Below are 8,451 nucleotides of genomic sequence, written 5' to 3' on the forward strand. Positions count from 1 at the left end.
GGGAATAAGATTGTAATATTACACATAATATTCATTTGAGAGGATCATGTAAGGCGCTCATAGTTTCCACAGCAGGAGGTAGTAGAGGGAGTCATGTGTGGGTGTTTCTGTCTGGTGTATTCAGGAGGCGAATACTTCATTGCCTCAGAGAGATAGAGAGAGAGAGAGAGAGAGAGAGAGAGAGAGAGAGAGAGAGAGAGAGAGAGAGAGAGAGAGAGAGAGAGAGAGAGAGAAAACAAGAGACAGATAAATGTGATACGAATAGATCAAATAACCCTGAACAGCAGAGAGGGGGCTCTTGTTCTTTTCTGATCTCCTTAATCTTTCTAGCGAGCATACTCTGGTTAATGTTACCAGCTGCCACAAATATCTGAGATAATCACACACCCTCATACACATACCACCCCTATAATGATAATACTAAAATATATGCTTATAACACAAACAGTCATTTTGTGAAATCCTCCTTGAAAATGCATGGCACAAAATCACGAAAGCACATCTGTAGAACCATTAGTACATGTGACAGTGGGCATAGTTGTATGAGGCCTCCCAGCATGTCCAAACACATTTCCACACCTGATTATAAGATCATTTGTCCATATTTCATGCAAAATAAGGGAACAGCAGCACACAGCATGGGTCTAATGTTCTCCAGCAAGGTCCTGTAGCAGAAAAGGGGAACACTTTGTCCAGGATTATGCAGGGTTGTAGGATCAGGTGGCGCCTGTGGCCTGAGGGAAAGTGTGTGTGCGTGTGTTGAGGTTGTTGTGTGGAAGCGCAGCAGGTGCCTGCACGTCAGACGGCGCACTGGGGAGAGGCGACAGCCTCTGATCTGACAGACAGATAGGCTTCACACGCTACCCGAGCCTGATCTTCTTTCAGCAAACACTTCTGTCACGCAGACTCTCTCTCTTTTTCTTTCTCTCTCTCTTGCTCACTCTTTTGCCCTGTCTTTCAATCTCCCTCTCTCTCTTTTCTCCTTGCATTCACATCTTTTGAGAGGATAATGTTGCCAGGGCTGGGAAACTCACTCAACTCTTTATCTTTCAAATTTGATCTTCTTCCCTGATCCAAGTCCAGATTTGAGGTTTCTAATCCTAATGGTTAGAATTTGATCAGGGACTAGGGGTTGTTGGGGTTGTATTTGCATGTGTGTGCATGTGTGTGTGTGTGTGTGTGTGTGTGTGTGTGTGTGTGTGTGTGTGTGTGTGTGTGTGTGTGTGTGTGTGTGGGTGTGTGTGTGTGTGGTGGTGAGGGTGTTGGGGGGTGTTGGGGGGTATCAGACAACAAGATACTGATCAGTGCAAATAGTGGTATACTCTTTCAACTGATAAAGAGCAGGAACAGAGAGACTACACAGTAACTGTTTGAGACAAGAAGCTGTAGTTCTTCCTGTTCCTCATATGGCATATACTGTAATTGTTCAAAAGCCTACATATTTTTTTTTAGGAATTTATAGGACACAATGACAGTGAAAATGTGCATAGTCGGTTTGAAAAAAGACATTTAAAAAATGTGTGTATTTTATATGCAGTGACTGAGGATCTGAATTTGAAAAACTGCACAGAAAATGTAAAGGCACAGATTAAAAAATATAATAATAATAATAATAATAATAATAATAATAATAATAATAATAATAATAATAATAATAATAATCCTCTAGCTATGAGTTAAGTAAAACACACACTCATGGGAAGTATGTGTTGGTATATACATATTACTCACGGAACTATTGATAAATGCATTTTTTGTATTTTAGTGGGATTGTAGTGGCAGTGTTGGCATAGATATTTCTACAACTTTGAATAATGGTACAAGATCTGTAGAGAAAAAGTGAAAGCAGTAACCAAAATGCATAGATGAAATGTTAATGTAAGATAATTGTAAAAGTACATAAAAATGCTTACGTTTTTCGATAGCATTTTATGATAGTGTATTTTATAGTTTATTTCACACTATTCATTCTCCCTTCATTCTCTTTTTAAGTGTACTGTATATTCGAATGTGGTATTGATGCAAAGTTATTGAAAAACAGACTATAAAGGAATTAGGTGCTTTTTGAATAACTGCAGTCATATAGACACAGTACCGAAATGTGTTTAAAAATGTTTTATTAATGACCAACATTTTGTTATTACATTTGGTGAAACAGTGAACAGTGCTATTTTGTTAGGAAAATTGTGGCTTTACTGGAAAGTGAAAAAATGGTTTAAACTATAATGTTGTTTTTAGGAAATCGTAGCTGACTTTGGCCTCGACCACAAACACTGAGTCATGTTATGGACTTTAGTAAACTGATCCCTGGGGACCTTCATTCCCTTTCTCTTGTCTTTGCCAATTGCCATGGATTGCATTGTATTAAAATGCTACTCTCTGTCTCCAGACTAAAAGACAATGTGCAGGATGAGTTATGGCACCTCTGGTATCCACTTAAGAGAACACATAGTGAAGATTCTTCCACTGTGGATGGTCTGCTCCATCACCCACACCCCCGTCATACCTGGAAGATTATTGTCTTCTGCTGAAATGCTGCGGATTTTTCACATTCTTTCCCCCTGTTTTCATAAGGCTCTGAGAAAGTGAGAAGGGAGCCACTGGCTTGACTGGGCCAGAAACAGCCTCTGAAGTTACAGGGTTCAGCAGTGGTTCAGTGTATTGGGTTTTGTATTAAGGTGTGTGTGTGTGTGTGTGTGTGTGTGTGTGTGTGTGTGTGTGTGTGTGTGTGTGTGTGTGTGTGTGTGTGTGTGTGTGTGTGTGTGTGTGTGTGTGAGAGAGAGAGAGAGAGAGAGAGAGAGAGAGAGAGAGAGAGAGAGAGAGAGAGAGTGAAAGCGCACAAAGGAGCTATTAAATCAAAGAGATCTATTAATTTGTGTGGGAATAAGATTCAGTGAGTGTTAGCGTGAGGGAGAGTAAGGTGATTTAAATAGTGTGTGGTAAAAAGAAATGTATGGGAGAGTGTGTGTGTGAGCGTGAGAGCACAGCTTAAAAACACTGACACTATTAACCTGTTATATAGAGATAATGAAGAACAGAGCTTTTTAAGGGAGCGGGAAGTGCTGGATTCTACATTGTGTTATAACCTCCTTGATGCAATTAGAAAATAAAATAAGTCTTTAATAGGCCTTGAGCCTCATCATTTCCAAAAATGGAAATATTGTAATGTCTAAACTTGGGTCATGAGCACATCCTAGAAATGCACAAATCGGATGGCATCAGTCTGTGCGCTCATCATGTGTTATTGGTGGAGCATATTTCCCTTTATGTAGGACTGACACAATTTTACCAGAAGAATGACACCCTTCTTTTGTTATTTAACGAGCACTTGTCTTAGAAAACGGAAAAAAAAGAACAGGCTATGCGGAGAAGAAAGCAATTCCATTGTGCTGGGTCCAGTAAGCCACAAAAATGACATCTGATTAGGTAAAATGTGGTCAAAAAGAATATGAAGCCAGAGAAGATGTATGTCTCACACAGCTTGTGTCTCTGTTTAATTTCTGCAATGTCAAAGAATAACCTCTGACCTTAGCATCATGTGATAGAGCACCATTTTACTCTCACACCAAACATGGCTCTGAGGTAAGCAAATGGGGCCGGAGTGACCCCTAACCACAACCATGAGAGAGAGAGTGCAAAAAGAGAGAGAGAGAGAGAGAGAGAGAGAGAGAGAGAGAGAGAGAGAGAGAGAGAGAGAGAGAGAGAGAGAGAGAGAGAGATACTGTTGGTGTGGAAAGATACAGTATGTGAGTTCTATGCCACTGCTGACAGTGTAGCAGACACACACTAGCACTTCTGAGCAAACACGCCCGCACACAGGGTCTATCACACACCCTCTCTTTCTTGTCTGCCTGACTCCCACACATGTTCTGTCTGTGAGGCTGACCATGGCCGAGAGACTGAGACACAGCACATGGGACTGTATGTTTGTTTAAGATAGGAAGGAGAGAGGCTTTCCCTGCCAGACTAAGAGCCTCCTGTGAGTTAATGTGAAATACACAGTCTAACTACAGTCTTACTACAAACACAGGGCACCCTTGGCTTAGTTAGGGACCGTGATACTCTCACAAATCACTGAGGCCATTTGTGTTAAGAATATACAGTACTTGGTGTATTCGTTATCATCATCATAATCATCATCATCATCATCATCATCATCATCATTGTCACTGCCATCTTCATCACCACCATCGTCATCATAATCATCACTGTCATCATCATCATCATCATCATCATCATCATCATCATCATAATCAAAATTGTCTCCTTGCTGAAAATTATTTATTTAAATTAAGCAGCTCTAAAATTATTGTCAGTCGGCTGTTAACCATAAGGATACTCCTATTTATAGCCCAAATAACAACACAGAATAGCAATGTTAACCTTCTGTCCTGTCATCTAAGAGTCTTGACCTAATTGAGTTCATCTTATGCTCTCTTTCTATCCATGCATAGCCACAAAGTTGACTAATGTTCTAGCTCTCATTGTTCACCATTTCTTGCCACTACACTCCAGCTTTCCGTTAGGCACTACCTCTAGTGTTTGAGGTCAGAAGTTGAGCTGTATGAGCCACCCACTGAGACTCACAGGTACACTACATCATCAGCATGAGGGATACTGTCGGCTCGGGGCAGGCAGGGAAAACAGCCAGCAGGTACTACACCCAGATAAAACCACCCAGGAAGCAGTGCTTGAGTCTGACAGAGCCGGAGTCAGTGAGTCTCGCGCACAGTGTGAGTTATGGCACAGTTGAAACAGTCAGACTGTGGAGGAAACACAGAGCACCAACAAACAAGTGCTACAGTTTCACTTACAAAGTACAAGATAATCAGTAATTAATAAAATGTTTGGAAGTGTATGTGAAACATACAAATTCTTAATTTTTTACTCCTTTATTTAAGCTGGAGATACTGTACATTGCACATACTTAGTGTATAACTATCTTTTCTATCAGTGGCACTATAGTTACTGGATAACTTGCATCAGTTAATAAATATTGTGCTTTAAGTACAATAAGCCATTACAAGTGTAAGACACCTACTTAAATATACAGTGACCAATCACTTGTAAATAAAGCAGCTGTTAAAGTATTAGTTTTAAGGGAGATGGAGAGATTTTTGAGTTTAGCCAAAAATATACTTAAGTTAAAGTACTGCTGCTTAAAAATCACTCAAGTACATGTAGTATTCTAAGTAACTACATAAGTTGAAGTTAAGAAGTATCTAGGAAAAATACCATATGACTCATGACTCATCATAATGGGTCAGAACAAGCATTGATACAGTTTAAACTTATTCAATGTAATCTAGACAAAGAGGTTAAAAATATTCAAACTCATGTTTTATTATATTTATTACCTCATACAGAAAGTGCATTAGCTAGGTACTGTAGGTAAGATAGACACAACCACAACTTATCACAACACAGCAGACTTCATAAAGTCTAAAGTCTTTTTATATGTGACCAAGGACATCCGATCTCTGCCAAATCACTAGTTTCTCCCACTCATCCCTAGTTTCTCTTATAAATATATCCAGCTGAGCCACAGTTGACCTTAATATGACAACATTTATAGGGTGAAACGTAAAACTCTCTAGTGAACAAAATGAACCATACTTACAATGCATTTAAATGTTTGTCCACTAGTTTACTGTGTCAAAATGTACTTATTAACATGTCTTACTACTTAACATACAATTTGTCCTAGTTAGCCTTTTTTTAAACTGTTAAGGCTGCCGGTGCACTGTGAAAGGCCAGTGGTAAAATCCTCTTTTGTACTGTATATGAAGAGAGACTGTTGTGCAGAAAGGGGCAGCATTGTTGAGAATTTGAGTGAGCTTAATGAGGCTGCCACACAAACACTCCTTCCAACCCCCCACACACTGTGGCCGGGTCGGTGGGTTTACCTCTGATTAGACTCATCAGACTGATGGACAGGGACAGTTGAGTTTCCTGGCTAATGCCCAAAGCTGGCATTCTGCCTGAGAGGCACTTTGTTCAATAAAGAGTCCATTTCACATGGAAGCTTTGCTTCATTCACTATAACGTAATATCATTTGCTCAAACTTTCACCAATTGATGTTGCATATGTGTGTATGTCTGGTACTATTACGAGATACTGTTATTTTCATGACAATGAACTAAAGTTTGTGTTATGGATGTGTCAGTTTGTGTCTATGTGTTTTTATGGATCTGACAGGGCGTGCAATGTGAACTGGCATCAGGAATTTATGGGCAGGATTGTGCTTCTGTACCATGACCCGATGTACTGATTCTCATACATATAACAAACACAACAGTTGTCAGTAATGCAGTATGTTACAGTGATTAACCATCAAAAGTGATTTGGCCACTTAGAATATGATGTATAGTAACGGTGGTTTGTGAAGCATTTTTCTCTGGTGCTCTGTGTAGCCAGCAGTCTGTTTTTTTCCTCTTCTTGACAAAATGACAAAAAATGCAAGGCATTCTTTTTTTGCTTTTATAGCCTTGGGTTTAGGCTCTGAATGATGTTATCAGTGCTTGAAAGAAATGCGAATGGCCTGATTGAACTGCGTGCGATGCTGCAACCTTAAATGGCCTCTATCATGCCATGTGCTGGACTTTAAGAACCAGTCATTATTCTGTATGAAATGGTCAAATCTGGGTTTGTCGTTTAAGATAGTTGTTACATACATCAAAGTAAAAATGTGCATGTGTGCACACACACATACGCACAAAGGATATTTAAGCAGCTGCACTGCCTGCAGACAACATGCCTCTTGGATAGTGTGGAGAGGAGCTAGCTGAGCTTACAGCTCACCCAAGGTCATACAGGTCTCTGGAGATACTGTATAGCTATCCTTGGCACTGATGAGAGAAGAAGAGTGCGAGGAGGAAACAAAGTTGGTCAGTTTTGAAGGATGTGTGAAAAATTACATTTGCTCTGTTATTACTCACAGCAGCTAATGACAGCTCGATTACACCCAGCATTACAACCCATTATGTACCATTAATCTTGCAGATTGGAGCAAGTCATTATGCACTATTAATCTCTGCTCTGCTGGGTGTGACACATTATGTGCCATTAATCTTTAGGAGTCAGGCTTAAATGCAAGCTGCACTGGCCCATGGGTCAACCCAGCTCTGGACAATTCCCCTTTCAGATACAGTATTGTGCTTTACAGTGTAGAGTTGGGTAACATACAATGGTAAAAATTTCATGAATAACAACTCCAACATGCATATTGGGTAATAAAAAAGCCCCCCAGTGCCTTTCACCATCTCTCATAAAGGGATTGTTGATGCAGCAACTTGCACATGAAAACAAAGTATGAAATTGTATCTAAAAGACTTTGCCAACTAAGCAATTCTAATATTAATCATAAAATCCCACACTTTGTTCCTAATTGTTAATAGTCTATCTTACTGTTAAAAGTTCCTGATTGAGAAAGAACCCTGAAATGATTTCTTCTTTTCTGTTTCTTTTTCAATATTAATATTTAATAAATAAAATAAATAAAAAATCTCCCAGATGTAAAAGCACCCCACGAAGAGATTTGCTTGACCTCCAGAGGTGCAGAGGATGCCACTGGATTCTTGCCTACTACCTGCAGAACATAACAATGGGACAATCATGTAACTGCCGAGTATCTCAGTGAAGTGCTGTACTGTCTGTTTCAGGCTCTGCTGTTCATGCTTCCACCTCCACAGATGTTTTATTGAGGGCCCAAGAAAGTGCTGGATAGGTAATTTGCCTCTAAAAAAAGAAGAAGAAAAAAAGAAAGACAGAAAGACAGAGTGAGTGGGGGGAAAGTAAAAAAAAATCTGTTGCTGTGGTAAAGATGTGAGTAGAAGAGGAGCCATGCACATACTTTCCATAAAGTCTCTCTTCCATATCCTTCTTCTTTTACGCCGTCTCGCTTTTGCTTTTTCTCTCTGAGCTAAAGAACCAAGTTGCACATCCCTCTTACCCCCTTTAACCTCTGCAGGGGGTCTAGGTCATTCTCCCTTTGCACAAGATAAATTAAACACATATGTGTGCAGCAAATAAGTGATTCTAATAAAGAAGCCTATTTGACCTATAATGCAATCCTTACTTTGCTTCCCACTGTTACACTGAGGGAAAAATGCACTCTCTGACACACAAACACACATGCATACACACACATACATACACATACCCACACAGGAGCAGCAGTGTTTGCTTATGTGTTAGGTAAAGTGTTGGTCAGTAACATGGCTGTGTGGAATTTCTCAAAAGGTACAAATCGAGAGATCAAGCCAGCAGCACTGTACAGTCCGAGGTAAGAGTTAAAACTTATGCAACTTTCCCTGAATGTCTTGGCAGTACCTCCATAATGACAATACCATATTGCTATTATCACCAGCAATATGAATGCCCAGCATCCACCCTCCTTATTCCCATCCACTCTCTCTCAGTAGCATCCAATAAGAAGCCTGCTTGCTTTC

Source organism: Tachysurus fulvidraco, chromosome 3 (genome assembly GCF_022655615.1).
Source record: "Tachysurus fulvidraco isolate hzauxx_2018 chromosome 3, HZAU_PFXX_2.0, whole genome shotgun sequence".
Classification (NCBI taxonomy): Eukaryota; Metazoa; Chordata; class Actinopteri; order Siluriformes; family Bagridae; genus Tachysurus; species Tachysurus fulvidraco.